Genomic DNA, 15,175 nt, shown 5'->3' with positions numbered 1-15,175 from the left:
TTTTAAGCGTTGCAGATTATGAATTATTTTTATACAGCCTGAAATTTTGTAATTCTGTAATTGTGTATTTTTTGTAATGTTCTAATTACATTACACTGCACTTTATGATGTTCATGTAGGGTTTTTTCTTAGCCCATCTAACGCTCTACATATTTTTTCTTATAACGTAAAGCTAAACCGATAATACAGTGATAATACGGTAGTAAAAGGGAATCCAACAGTGTCACTGAGCATATTATTGTAGTGGGGAAAAGGAAAGCGAATTCAAGCCTGGGTGAAACCAATGTTAAAAAAGTAAAAAAGAATGTGACCAACTGAAATAAGGGATCAGAGGCACAGTCTCAATTGGTATTGTATAAATACCTAAAAAACATATACAGGAAACTAGAGAAACAAATATTGCATGTGGAAAGAGAACTAATGGGAACTAGGTTGTGTCTGCCCGAAGGACAAGAGGCGGTCTTGACCAATGCAGCCTTATGGGCAGAATCAATGGGTAAGAAAACCACTGATAGTAATGCAGAAACACAAGATCACAAACCAGTTACAAAGGGAAGCAGCATGGGTGTATGGGAAGGTGTTCCTGTAGTGATGTTAGCGAGTGTACAAACTGTTGAAATAAATCAAATAGAAATGTTACAACAGTTAACACAGCAGAGAGTGCAAAATTCACTTTAAATGATGAAAACATCGAAAGCCTGGCTAGAGAAGCTGAAATCCTTTTGTAATCAGTAAAGGGTCTTGCGTCAGACGTGGAACAACTATGTGATACGAGTCTAATGGAAGCCCATGATTCAAGTGTTGTATCCGTTCAAGAGACCAGCCTGATTGCTCTAGGTGCTCTAGTAGAACAACTTAAAGAGTGTTTTAGTAGAATAATAAAAGATTCTATGCAGCCGATATGGGACTTCCCAAAAAACGTTAAAGCAACACTATTCACCTTCCCAAATGTGATGGATGATATGACCAGACAAACAAAAAATGAGGTCTGTGTTCTGAAATTGACGTTGCGGGATATAATAACTTGGGTGGAAAAAAAGGAAATGAACAGTGGGGGAAATGAGGGGCTAAAGGGTAATCTGGTCCATTGGCAAGGCCATTAAGAAGATACCCACAAATGGACAACAGATAGTAACCCCAATACTGTGTACAAGGTCAAATGAGATCCAAAGTGGTAAAAGTGAACCAATTTCTATATATAATTCTGGGATTGATTAACATAAACATTGAGAAAATACTAATACAGCCAAAAGGTTGTAAGGGATGCAACTTGATAACACTAGGGATGAAAAAGTTACTCTAAATCTTCGACCAGTAGCTGCACCATTGGTGGGTATAATAGTAGGGGTTGATCCCTTATCCAATTAATCTCATGAAACCACAACTGGATTGGTGAATACAGTTGTCCAATTGATAAATACGCGCCTATATGTGCCACAAGTCAGGTCTATATTAATGGCCAGAAGAGTGGCTTGGGTTGGAGGTACAAACAAATCTACCAAGGGTGACTGTATTATTTATTCTTTTGACTCCCTGCAATTGGCATATTATACACTAGGCTCAAACGTAACCCATATCTCAGGAAGCTCCTCATATAGGATGGTTCCTCTGGCATATGTTTATCCTGACTCAGTCTTGGTTTTCCAACGTGGGAGGGATTCGGCCAACAAATATTCGAATGGGGGAGATACTGGCTAAAGCCCCTGAGACGCAAATGAAGAAAAGGATGGTCGATAAAGAACACGTGGTGTCAAATAATATTGTTGCATCCAATAGATTTGACCCTCGATCGTCCATTGAAGGATTGGAATGACAACAAACCAATTTCCCCACAATGGTCGAACATGACACTCGAGTTGTGCTTGCAAAATCTCAGGAGGGTGAATAATAGAATCAGGGCCGGTAATACCAGGGTGTTCCTTACTAAAACCTCCTATAGACTGGCCGCCAGGGTGTGTGAGTATGCCTGATTGTGTAGAAATTGTCTGAATACTGTCATGGAATATAGTGGGTTCCAAGGGGAACTTAACTGACAATGCTATAAAAGAGAAACTGAATGGGTTTTTGATTATTGACCTACAAGAGACATGGGAAGAAGAGGTCATGGGGCCTCATTACACGGTAGGCGGTAAGGGTTTATCGGTACCAGTATTTTACCGGTACCGGTAAACCCTTACCTCCTTACTACGAGGTCCCTTTGCGCGTTGGTGAATTTAACGCCTGCTTTTTGCAGGCATTAAAAACCAACCCGCAAAGGGACCAGGGAGCTAATTACGGTACCCCAATCTGCGGCACCGTAATTATCGCCTTCCCCATTCCCATAGAGCCCTATGGGGCAAAAATGGGAATGGGGAAGGGCAATGGGGGAAAGAGGAATTACCGCCCCGCCAACCTTGGAATAGGGCGGTAATTCCCCTTTCCACCAAGGCGGTGCCGATATTTTACCGGCATGGACCAAGAGGCTAATAGCACCTTGGTCCACCGCCATCCGTGTAATGAGGCCCATGGTCTTTGATGGGTATTTGGTTCATCAGGAAAATGCAAAAAAGGGGCCAAGAGGGAGGTATCATGGAGGTCTGGTGATCTTGGTGAAGGGCTCACTTGCTTGTGAGATCACTGAAGTAAAAGTGAAATGCTGATTTAAGTTCTCAAACTGATCCCAGTGGAGGGCCTCCAGTGTATTTGATCAACATCTATAATAGCCCCTTGGAGAAAGATGGCTTGGGACCTATTGAGGCCTTGAACAAGGTAATTGACAGTTTACAACAACAAACAAGAGGTAAAGACGTAATGATTGTGTTTGGAGGTGACCTTAACTTGAAAATGGGTAATGGCCCGACTGTATGTCTTTTTCACCAGAATGAAGACAAGGTACTGGGAGTCCCTCCACTACAAGGGATGCACACATGTATATGTGGTACTGTGCTTCAATTCTGGCATTGACTGATGGAGGTAGGACCTAGATCAACCAATGGTAGATTTGAGGGAGACATTCCATGTGCGATCACCTTCAGAAGTACGAGAGGAAGGTCAACTATAGATTATTTTCTGGTCTCTGTTAATATATGGAGACTGGTGAAGAATCTCTGAGTAAGGGAAGAACTATATTGTGACCTTTATGCTATAAAATGGCCTTGTACTATGCTGAGAGGTAATCAATTTGACCATATCACAGAAATTGCATGTGAAAGTAATACTACTCAAAGATTGAGATGGAATAATTCAACAAGAGCTAAGTTGAGGAAAATGATTGTGAAAACCGATATGGCTCTCTTTGAGGCATTGTTGAACCTGGATGCTAACCCCATTGAATATTACACGCCTTCATGCACCTTATGGGAAACAGCGAAGAAGGATATATGGGGAGATACTCATCTAAAGTGAATAAGAGGCCTAAGGCGGGATGGCTTGATCAAGAGTGTAGATTGGCAAAGGCAAATCTAATTAGCCTACTCAAAAATCCCCCAACAATCCCCCAAGAGGGAAATTTCTCCGCCTAGGGCTAAGTATAAAGAAAAGATTACAATACACAAGATAGAGTTGGATAATCAAGCATGGGACATTCAAGACCACATATGGGTACACCATTTTGTAAGGTTTACAAAGCACAGGAATGGGAAAATAATGTGACACATGCTACACTGGAAAACCAGATGGTAAGTAGACAATGTAAAGGGTGAAGTTTACCTGTCACTTGCAGATGTGATAAAAGCCATCCAAACTTCAAAAAGAATGCGTGCCCCTGATAGTGATGGAATACCGGCTGAGTTTGATCAAGATAACAGTTACATGTGGGGTCCAATCTTAACAATATGTGATACTGAGTACAAACTCTCTACCAAGGGAATGTCAAAGGGCACTTATTGTGCCAATTTATAAAAAAAGGTTGCAGAAAAACACCACAATCATGCCGGCCTGTATCCCTTTTGAATACCAGCTTCAAAATGTTTGGAAGTGTGTACTCTCCAAATTAGAAGAGTGGGTTACAACCAACGAAATTCAATCTCAAATTCAATTGGGGTTTAGGCCAAAACTAGGGGCACTATAACAGTGCTGAAATGTGTAATTGCCCACTCCCTGTGCACCAAATAGGAATCAATACACCTAGCATTTATGGATCTGAGCACTGCCTTCAATAAAGTAAATTGGAACAAGTTGTGGGATGTGCTCACATCATATGATTGCCTAGCTGTCATTCTGGACACTTTGGAGGTTTTGCAGAGGGATAATGAGTCTTGTATCTGCTCTGGAAGTGAGGGACATTGCAGCGCATGGTTTCCAATTGAATCAGGGGCAAGACAGGTGTGTGTCTTGGCACCCCTGCTCTTCTTTCTGTATATCAGCAAGATATTGGAGAACTTGATAACGCTGATGTACCTAGACTGGCAAATATGCTGATTCCAGCTCTAATGTATACCGTCGATACAGTATTCAATGCGAGAGCCCCAAGAGAATTGCAGACTCTGATAAACAAATTTTCCACCTATATGAGAGATTTCGACCTGCACGTTAACACTACCAAATCAGCAGTAATGGTGTGTTTAGGGAATAAAAGAGCATGCAAGTTCCCAGAAATGTGGTGTGATGTGTTAGTGATCCCAAGCGTGACCAAATTTGATTATCTCGGGGTCGGATTTAATGAGAATTTTAATGGACATGCACAAGTACAGAAACAAGTCCCAGTGATGAAACTATCGGTTGGTGGCATTTATAGATTAATGAAGCAGCACAAGCAGCAAGCGCTTTGAATTGTGTAAAAGATCTACAATGCTCGCATTACATGGGTAGTTAAATATGGTGCTCCGATCTGGGGATATAGAGATTATGGCATGTTGCAAAAAGAGGAAAATCGCTTTGTGAAATCTCTGTTGGACTTACCCATGTCAGCGCCAAATTTTGCTACACATAAAGAGATAGGCTTAGCCTTTCTAGAAAATCTACTGGCCTTGGAGCCTTGCAGGCTATGGCTGATTGTATGGTCTAACCCAAAGACTCGGCTTACATGTAAACGGTTAAAGGATATATTGGCAAAAAAAGGTGCCAATAAAATTGGATGGCTAGAAAATGTAAAGAAAATGCGTTGGAAAGTGAATTCTAGCAATACAACTATTGTACCTCTATTATTGGACAATGGTAGGTGCTGTCTACTAATGAAGAAATTAATGGCATGGGTGAGGCCACAGAGACAGAGGAGCTATTGAAACCAATGAACCGAGAACTGATGAGAATATTGTCAAATAACATAAAGGAATATCTTGTCTGGTCAAACTGGAAGTACCAAAGGGCACCCGTTACAAGGGTGCGCTTTGCGTGTTTACAGTTGGGTCAGGTTCGAAGTCAGAGATCGGTCTGGGAATTGGAATCCAAATGCCCCATGTGTCAAGCTGGGCATGAGGATTTAGTACTGACGGCACTCTCCTAAACGCACACACCAGAGAATACAAACCACTAGGGAAGAAAGGCCCAAGTCGATCTTGTAAGGATAACAAGTTTTAATCTCACACACAGAGGAGAGCAACAGCAAAGAACTCTGCTGCTAAGAACGTTCTGCTGAAAAAAAGTACAAGCAGAATCTTATAAAAGAAAACATTGTCATAGATGACGCAATACATACAGAAAAAAACCTGCACGGCTGGTTGGTGTGCAGCTATACATGATCCGCCTGCTCCATAAGAGATGCCAGGTAATTGTTTCCAGCCCATTCGGTCCGTCTTCCATCACGTGGGTGCTGCAGTGATCATCTTCTTCTCAAGTTGAAGGTCAAAGAACAAATGAACTATACTCCTAACATACAGCTACTTTATCACTATACTGTGCACCTGGCAGGGCTTAAGACGGGCACATAGGAGGTTCTGTGGCACTCTGTGGCACTCTAACCTTCACACACACATTTCACTCACCCCCTTCTGCGCCACCTGGCTCGAAGATCTCCACCCTCGTTTTGAACTATAATGTATCCCTCTCAGCACCTTGCAATACAAATCACATGATTGTCGCTCAATGATGTGCCCGGTCCGTCCTCTTTGAACATTTCAGGACTTGTTACTTTGTGGTTGGTGGTCAAAGAGCACCTGGTGCCATGGAGTTCAGGGATCGTAAGGTTTAGTCAGTTATATGGGCTATAACTCATGGTCACCTGGGAATGAGCTGGGTCTTGCTTTGGGCAGTGTGAGATAACATGCACACAAGGCACCAGTCTGTGATCACGGCCTTGTAGGGCACATTCCTCTCGAGTAGAGGGCACATCTTTGCAACAGTGTTAGAGCAATTAATAGGTGTTATGGTGGTTGGGGTGTGGCCTGTCCTCATGGGAGCTCGGGCATGGCTGGAGATGTTCCTCATCTCGCAATTGTGGCCTAGTACATACAATGCTGCATTCACCGCGCAGCCCTTCCCTTCTACCTATGGTTACTAATATCTACGCAAAATAGCAATGCTGCTCGCACCCTCCAATACACTATGTGGGTTGATTATATTTGATTATATTGAAGTGGGATCCTTTCATTGGGAGGTGGTCCTTTCACCATCCCACACTACGTCAACAATGTGTGTGTTTGCAAGAGCTTTTGAAACCCCAATTGATACCATCATTCTGGAGCTATTAGGTGCCACATTGGCACAACATCAAAGGCCCAGTTGACAGGTGCAAAAAATAACAAGGATGAAAAAGATGAAGGGCACCAACATCTTTATGATTGCTCCGAGCCATGATGGGGCCCAAATAAATGTCAAAGTAAGCCAATCACTGTCCTGTACTCCTCCCTCCTTCTTCATGCGAACACCCAGGCCATAGACAGCTGCAATGATGTGGGATAATGTTACATTCTCCGGATCCTCTGGAGGCACAAATGTGCAGCAGGAATCGCCAAATGTTTTGCAAACCCCTCCTTCTGTTGCTGTTAACATGTCCAACACATATCAGTGTTGCATTGTCATAAGTCTCAATGCACACAACTAAACCTTGATCACATTGAAACCGTTCTCTGTATCTATCGCAAGCTGGACCAGCTCCCATCTCACTCCCAGCAAAAGTAAAGATGCAAAAAAGGATTCTGCTGAGCTGAACAGCCTGTGTACTTCTGGTATTTCAGCAAGCAATGCAGAAGAGACTTGGATATGTAATTCAATCTTTTCACCCTCTTTGGTTGTTGGAACTCTCCTTTTCATGGCAGGATGTAGAGCACTTGTGTGGGCAACTAGTTCTTACCTTCATTTTTGAACGTGGGGAGACCAGTTGGCCCATAGGCAGTCAGTGCTCCGCCCTTCAGGTGTTCTTCTAGGATTACTAATAGCGTTGAGTGCAATGTGGCCAGATAACAACAGCCCCTCCATGATGGTGGGTTGGTGCAAACACAGTGGGGACTATGTTGCTGATGGCAAGTAAGCTTGTTGTCCACAAACCCAGCATTAATCCATCATCGAAGAAAGGCCCAAGTCAATCTTGCAAGGATAACAAGTTTTAATCTCAAACGCAGATAAGAGCAACAGCAAAGAACTCTGCTGCTAAGAATGTTCTGCTGAAAAAGTAGTACAAGCAGAATCTTATAAAGGAAAACATTGTCATGTATGATGCACTACATACAGTAAAATCTCATGCGGCTGATTGGTGTGCGCCTATACATGATCCGCCTGCTGCATAAGTGATGCCAGGTCATTGGTTCCAGCCCAGTCCGTCTTTCTTCCATCATGTGGGTGCTGCGGTGATCATCTTCTTCTCACGTCGAAGGTCAAAGAACAAATGAACTATACTCCTAACATAAAGCTACTTTAGCACTATACTGTGCACCTGGTAGCACTTAAGACAGGCACAAAGCAGGTGCAGGGGCAGTCTAACCCTCACACAGACATTTCACTCACTCCCTTCTGCGCCGTCCGGCTCCAAGGTCTTCACCCTAATTTTGAACTATAATTTATCCCTGCCACACCTTGCAATATGAATCACACAATTGTCGCTCAACGATGTGCCCTGTCCATCCTCTTTGAACATTTCAGGACTTGTTACTTTGGGGTTGGTGGTGAAAGGGCACCTGGTGCCATGGAATTCAGCGAACTTAAACTTTAGTCAGTTATATGGGCTATAACTCGTGGTCGCCTGGGGATGGGCCAGGTCATGATTTGGCAAGTGTGAGATAGCATGCACACAAGGCACCGGTCTGTGATCATGGCCTTGTAGGGCACATTCCTCTCGGGTAAAAAACATACCTTTGCAACACTGTTAGCACAATGAATAGGCATTGTGGTGGTTGGGGGTGTGGGCTGTCCTCATGGGAGCTCGGGCACGGCTAGAGATTTCCCTCATCTCGCAATTTAGGCGTAGTGTATACAATGCCGCATTGGCCGCGCAGGCCTTCCTTCTACCAATGGTTACTAATATCTACGCAAAATAGCAATGCTGCTCGTGCCCTGTGCTACACTATGTGGATTGATTATATTTGATTATATTGAAGCAAGCTCCTTTGTATTGGGAGGTGGTCCTTTCACCGTCCCTCTCCCCCTGGCCCATCATAGTGCTTCAAGTGCATCTTGCCTCACTCTAAAGTGCTTAGGGAGAGGTGGGACCGGGCTTCCCCCTTCTGAATGGTACATTTCTGATTCTTTTGTCCAGCATATTGTGATCTAAGGAAGAAGTATTTGCTACCGCTGTTTATAGGAATAGGCTTTACCCAGCATAGGCTAGCACTTTATTAGCTGAATGCAACCTCGCCATCTATAGCCTGGAATTTAACCCCACTACATAATAAAAGCCTGGTAAACACGAGAAAGGGGACAAAGACTAAATCCAAGTGTAATTGCTTTAATCTGCCTGATTGGATCTTTAACAAAACCCTTTCATCATTTGGTATTTCTTTTCTGTCTCTGGACCTGAGTCCATTCACCCTTGCAATCAGTGCTGGCCTTTCAACTCCAGTCCCCATCTTCTAGGCGCACCCTATCTCTATGAGATTTGGAATATCTCACAGAATCATGGGATCTGGACTCTCAGGGTCACTTTCCCTTTTATCAAAGGATAAAACACAGTCTATTCTCCAGATTTGTGTCAATGGGTACTATCCCTCCTTCCAGGTAGCCGGGGGTAATCCACACATTCACCTGAATGGTCTCTTGCAATCTCATTTTCTCTAAATCTAACTCTCAGATTTTCTCATCATATGAGCTTTTAGGGTCAATAGTACTCACAGGACTATGTTTGGACTCCCATGACACACTGGTCCACCCATCTTCCCTTCTGTTTGTTAGAGGTGAATATTCATCAATGTCAGGCCTCCTTGACTAGATTGTCTTGGAATAGACGAAGACCACAGTCTCATGTTTCCCTGTTCTCTATAAGTGGTATGCACAAGGTCAATTCCGGTCTGTACATGGGAGGTGGTAGATGAATGGAAGAAGTACAATCTGAGAGGGGCAACTCTGCTTGGTCATAGGCCCCAATCCAATACCCTGACTGGTCCGGTTGTCTCAATTCCTGTTTATATTTTCGGATTATGGTATTTCATTGTTCACACATGTTTGTCTATGGCAAGAATTCCTGCTTGTATGCAGAGAGCTGCATTTCATAATCTGACACTGTGCTTAGCTGGCTTCTTTCACACTGCTCTGCATCTCTTCCGGCAGGTTTTAATGTTCCCTTTGAGATACTTGTGTTATGAGTGCCTGTTCACAGCCCTTTTCTTTTAAATGGACAAGTTCTCTTTCTTGATCGTCTCTACTATGCATGGCTTGTTATAGGTCAGCCTTTGCTTTTTTCAAACGCTCCTTCAGATCCATATTTTCTTCCCTAACTCTGGTCAGTTCCTGAAACCATTATCAACTGATTCACCTTTTGTAATAGGAAACAGTTATCATGATTTAAACTGTTGTTTGCCTTAATCGGCTGCATTTTCTGTTGTTTCCGAATATTTAAATCCTGATGCATCTTATCAATGTCATTTTGGGAATCAATCTGTTTTATAATGTCTGGGACTGTTTAAAGGCCACAATCACATCCAACAATGCACTATTGTAAGTAGTTTCATCATTCACCTGGTGTTGCATTCTGCTCAAGCTTTCCATAAACTCTTTATGCATGTCTTGCAGTGCAGAGAAGTGCATTTCTCACTCAACACTCTCTTGATGGTGTGTTTTAGCTCATTTTTTGTTGCTCAATGAGACTTCCATATTTGAGTTTGAAAATCTGACTTTGTTGTAACTTATCTTCTAATTGCTGAACTGATTTCTGGGTCTGTTCCAAGTCTCCAGTCTGATTCAGCATACTGGCCTCTTTATTTTGCAATCTCTCTTCAGTTTATTGCAAATAAAAATATAACTGGGCTGTGAGTTGAGCCATTTTAGTCTCATCCTAGTGTAATTTTGAGTCATGTAAAGCACCTCTAGAGCTTTATGTATAATCCCATTATCCAGCCAAATGTCAATGCCTACTGTTCTAATATCTAGTATTATTCTTGCTTGCCAGCACCCAGCCTCGTTTTCAGGTCATTCTGCTCGAATAAATAGTGTGGCTAGGATATGTTTCCTGGCATCTTCCATTTCAATGCAACTCATTTTAAAATGGCTTTTTGCACCCTTCTAAACAGGAGCAAAAACCTTACACTTAATTCCTGCTAGATTTCAACAATCAATACCAAATCAAATTACATTTGCCTTACTCTGTACAATCATATTCCTCTGTACACCTCGCTGGCTTGCAGGGTTCAAGGCCAACAGTGGTACCTTAACAATGCATGAACAACCTGCCACACACCCTACTGTCTTTGCACCAGACTGACTAGCCTGTTAAACAATCCTCTTGTCATGAATCAAAAACAGAAAGCTAGATCCCAGACGAGTCCCCATTCATTTGTTGGGGATTTTATGCAGCAACAATCAGTACAGGGAGTACAGTGAGTTCAGTACACCCCCTATCAAAAGTGCCACAACAATATTAATTTTTATGTTCAATCTAGCCCTGCCTGTGATTCATATCAAACCACGTAGGCCCCTCACCCCTTTGCCCTAGATAAATAATACATGTTTATTACAGAATAGGACATTTAATATTTGTACTATCACAGATCATGACACCTCACTCGGTGGCTCAAATGATTTTCTTTCCTTATACATCTTTTCCCCACAAATTGAATGTGCTAGATGGTTCAGGATAACATAGATCACAACTCTTTAACCCCACAACATGTACAATCAAAACACTTTGCCTGAGGTCCACTTTTAATAGCATATAATACCTTGAAACATGACAAGAGCACAAGCTTGATACTCTACTTTATATGAAGTTTAATTTAAATAATTTAAATAATCTGCAACACTTTTCAATGACAAAAACAATTTCTCACATACAGCACTCTGTCGTTTTACTCTCCCTGCTGGTGTTATATTGAGACCACCCTTAACCTGGGGAATTCTTTCCCACCCCCAATCAAGAAGACCTGCAATACTCGCTTATGTTTTTTTAGTGCTGGAATTGCAAAAGACTCGTATAGAGCCACCTAAATCTCCCATCCTGTGCCCACAATGAGCTAAGAACCAGGCCAGGGAATGGAAATAATATATATTTATTTCAATTATACGCTCAATGAATAATATGTTGGTTAAATGACAGCCATTACAAAACACACTTTTTCTATTTTAATGTTGTCTCACAAACATGGAACACAACAGAATTAACAGGCCGATTCATGGAATTGATGTGCGCCGAAAAAACGGCGCACGGGTGCGAAAACGTGCGATTCGCAGTGAAATAGCGAAAATCGCAGTGCAAGTGCGATTATCGCACAGAAAACAGCGCACATCTATTCATGGAAGTCCGTGCACGCGCAAAATGTGGGATGTGCGCTGAAAAAGTGTGCGGCGCACGCTGGTGCACGCTGGCGCACAGGTCATCGAACGCCGTGCGATAAGGCCACAGCGAATTCGCACATAGCGCGGCGCACATAACAAAAGTAGGCGTTACACGGGGCGTTACACGCAGAATGGGGAACAACTCGTGAAAATGTGAGCATCACGGGGGAAGTACAGGAGGCAAGTGCGCGTAACGCCCACACGCTCGCCTACAACACGTATTCATGGAATCGAATAGGGAAAAACAGCGCACGGCCAAAGACGCGCACAGGCCCATACATGTCCGCCACACGAAAGCAGGCGGTAGCATCCCTGCGCAGGAAAAAAATGTGTGCCAAAGTTCTACACAAGCGAGAAGTTCCACACGCGATCAGGCCAGGGGGAGCGTGTGCGTGTATCTCAGAGGTGCGCGAGAAGTCCCACACACGATCGGACCTGGGGGAGCGTGTGCGTGTATTACAGAGGTGCGCGAGAAGTTTCACACGCGAACGGGCCTGGGGGAGAGTGTGCGTGTATTTCAGAGGTGCGCGAGAAGTTTCACACGCGATCAGGCCTGGGGGAGCGTGTGTGTGTATTTCAGAGGTGCGCGAGAAGTCTCACACACGATCGGGCCTGGGGGAGCGTGTGCGTGTATTTTAGAGGTGTGCAAGAAGTTTCACACGCGATCGGGCCTGGGGGAGCGTGTGCGTGTATTTCAGAGGTGCGCGAGAAGTTCCACACGCAATTGGCCTGGGCGCATGTATTTCAGGGGTGTGCGAGAAGGTCCACACGCGATTGGCCTGGGCGTGTGTATTTCAGAGGGGCGCAAGAAGTTTCACATGCGATCGGGCCTGGGGGAGCGTGTGCGTGTATTTCAGAGGTGTGCGAGAAGTTTCACACGCGATTGGCCTGGGCGCGTGTATTTCAGGGGTGAGCGAGAAGTTCCACACGTGATTGGCCTGGGCGTGTGTATTTCAGGGGTGCACGAGAAGTTCCACACGCGATTGGCCTGGGCGTGTAATTCAGAGGTGCGCGAGAAGTTCCACACGCGATCAGGCCTGGGGGAGCGTGTGCGTGTATTTCAGAGGTGCGCAAGAAGTTTCACACGCGATCAGGCCTGGGGGAGCGTGTGTGTGTATTTCAGAGGTGCGCGAGAAGTCTCACACGCGATCGGGCCTGGGGGAGCGTGTGCATGTATTTCAGAGGTGTGCGAGAAGTTTCACACGCGATCGGGCCTAGGGGAGCGTGTGCGTGTATTTCAGAGGTGCGCGAGAAGTTCCACACGCGATTGGCCTGGGCGTGTGTATTTCAGGGGTGCGCGAGAAGATCCACACGCGATTGGCCTGTGCGCGTGTATTTCAGAGGTGCGCGAGAAGTTTCACACGCGATAGGGCCTGGGGGAGCGTGTGCGTGTATTTCAGAGGTGCGTGAGAAGTTTCACACGCGATTGGCCTGGGCGCGTGTATTTCAGGGGTGCGTGAGAAGTTCCACACGCGATTGGCCTGGGCGCGTGTATTTCAGGGGTGCGCGAGAAGTTCCACACGCGATTGGCCTGGGCGTGTAATTCAGAGGTGCGCGAGAAGTTCCACACGCGATCGGGCCTGGGGGAGCGTGTACGTGTATTTCAGAGGTGCGCGAGAAGTTCCACACGCGATTGGCCTGGGCGCGTGTATTTCAGGGGTGCACGAGAAGTTCCACACGCGATTGGCCTGGGCGCGTGTATTTCAGGGGTGCGCGAGAAGTTCCACACGTGAATGGCCTGGGGGAGCGGGTGCGTGGATTTCAGAGGTGCACGAGAAGTTTCACACGCGATTGGCCTGGGCGCGTGTATTTCAGGGGTGCGTGAGAAGTTCCACACGCGATTGGCCTGGGCACGTGTATTTCAGAGGTGCGCGAGAAGTTCCACAAGCGATCGGGCCTGGGGGAGCGTGTGCGTGTATTTCAGAGGTGCGCGAGAAGTTACACACGCAATTGGCCTGGGTGCGTGTATTTCAGAGGTGCGCGAGAAGTTCCACATGCGATCGGGCCTGGGGGAGCGTGTGCGTGAATTTCAGAGGTGCGCGAGAAGTTTCACATGCGATTGGCCTGGGCGCGTGTATTTCAGGGGTGCGCGAGAAGTTTCACACGCGATCGTGCCTGGGGGAGCGTGTGCGTGTATTTCAGAGGTGCGTGAGAAGTTTCACACGCGATCGGGCCTGGGGGAGCGGGTGCGTGGATTTCAGAGGTGCACGAGAAGTTTCACACGCGATTGGCCTGGGCGCGTGTATTTCAGGGGTGCGTGAGAAGTTCCACACGCGATTGGCCTGGGCGCGTGTATTTCAGGGGTGCGCGAGAAGTTCCACACGCGATTGGCCTGGGCGCATGTATTTCAGAGGTGCGCGAGAAGTTTCACACGCGATTGGCCTGGGCGCGTGTATTTCAGAGGTGCGCGAGAAGTTCCACACGCGATCGGGCCTGGGGGAGCGTGTGCGTGTATTTCAGAGGTGCGCGAGAAGTTTCACACACGATTGGCCTGGGTGCGTGTATTTCAGAGGTGCGCGAGAAGTTCCACATGCGATCGGGCCTGGGGGAGCGTGTGCGTGTATTTCAGAGGTGCGTGAGAAGTTTCACATGCGATTGGCCTGGGCGCGTGTATTTCAGGGGTGCGCGAGAAGTTCCACACGCGATTGGCCTGTGCGCGTGTATTTCAGGGGTGCGCGAGAAGTTCCACACGCGATTGGCCTGGGCGCGTGTATTTCAGGGGTGCGTGAGAAGTTCCACACGCGATTGGCCTGGGCACGTGTATTTCAGAGGTGCGCGAGAAGTTTCACACGCGATTGTCCTGGGCGCGTGTATTTCAGGGGTGCATGAGAAGTTCCACACGCGATTGACCTGGGCGCGTGTATTTCAGGGGTGCGCGAGAAGTTCCACACGCGATTGGCCTGGGCGCGTGTATTTCAGAGGTGTGCGAGAAGTTCCACACGCGATCGGGCCTGGGGGAGCGTGTGCGTGTATTTCAGAGGTGACCGAGAAGTTCCACACGCGATTGGCCTGGGCGCGTGTATTTCAGGGGTGCGCGAGAAGTTCCACACGCGATTGGCCTGTATACGCGATTCCATTGGACCAAAGGCCCTGACAGTGCAGGCGCGTCTGTGACGTGACACGCGCGGGCGTGTCCCTGTACCCGGGGGAATGTTACAAGACCAAAAACTGCACGTCCGAGTGTCAGCCCGCGTAATTGGAGTATAGTGCCTCAGTGCGTATACGCGGAAGTGACGTTGGACGTGTGGTGCGGTTTAAAAGGTACATGTAGTACGTCATTTCCTTGTACGTGCTTCTTGTGGAGAGCGAGTGGGTGAAATCTGTACTTCTTGTCGGTTCACAC

This window comes from Ambystoma mexicanum, chromosome 4q (genome assembly GCF_040938575.1).
Source record: "Ambystoma mexicanum isolate Mex_15411 chromosome 4q, UKY_AmexF1_1, whole genome shotgun sequence".
In the NCBI taxonomy this organism is placed as follows: Eukaryota; Metazoa; Chordata; class Amphibia; order Caudata; family Ambystomatidae; genus Ambystoma; species Ambystoma mexicanum.
The sequence above is the reverse complement of the archived record's forward strand: the minus strand, read 5'-3'. Positions refer to the sequence as shown.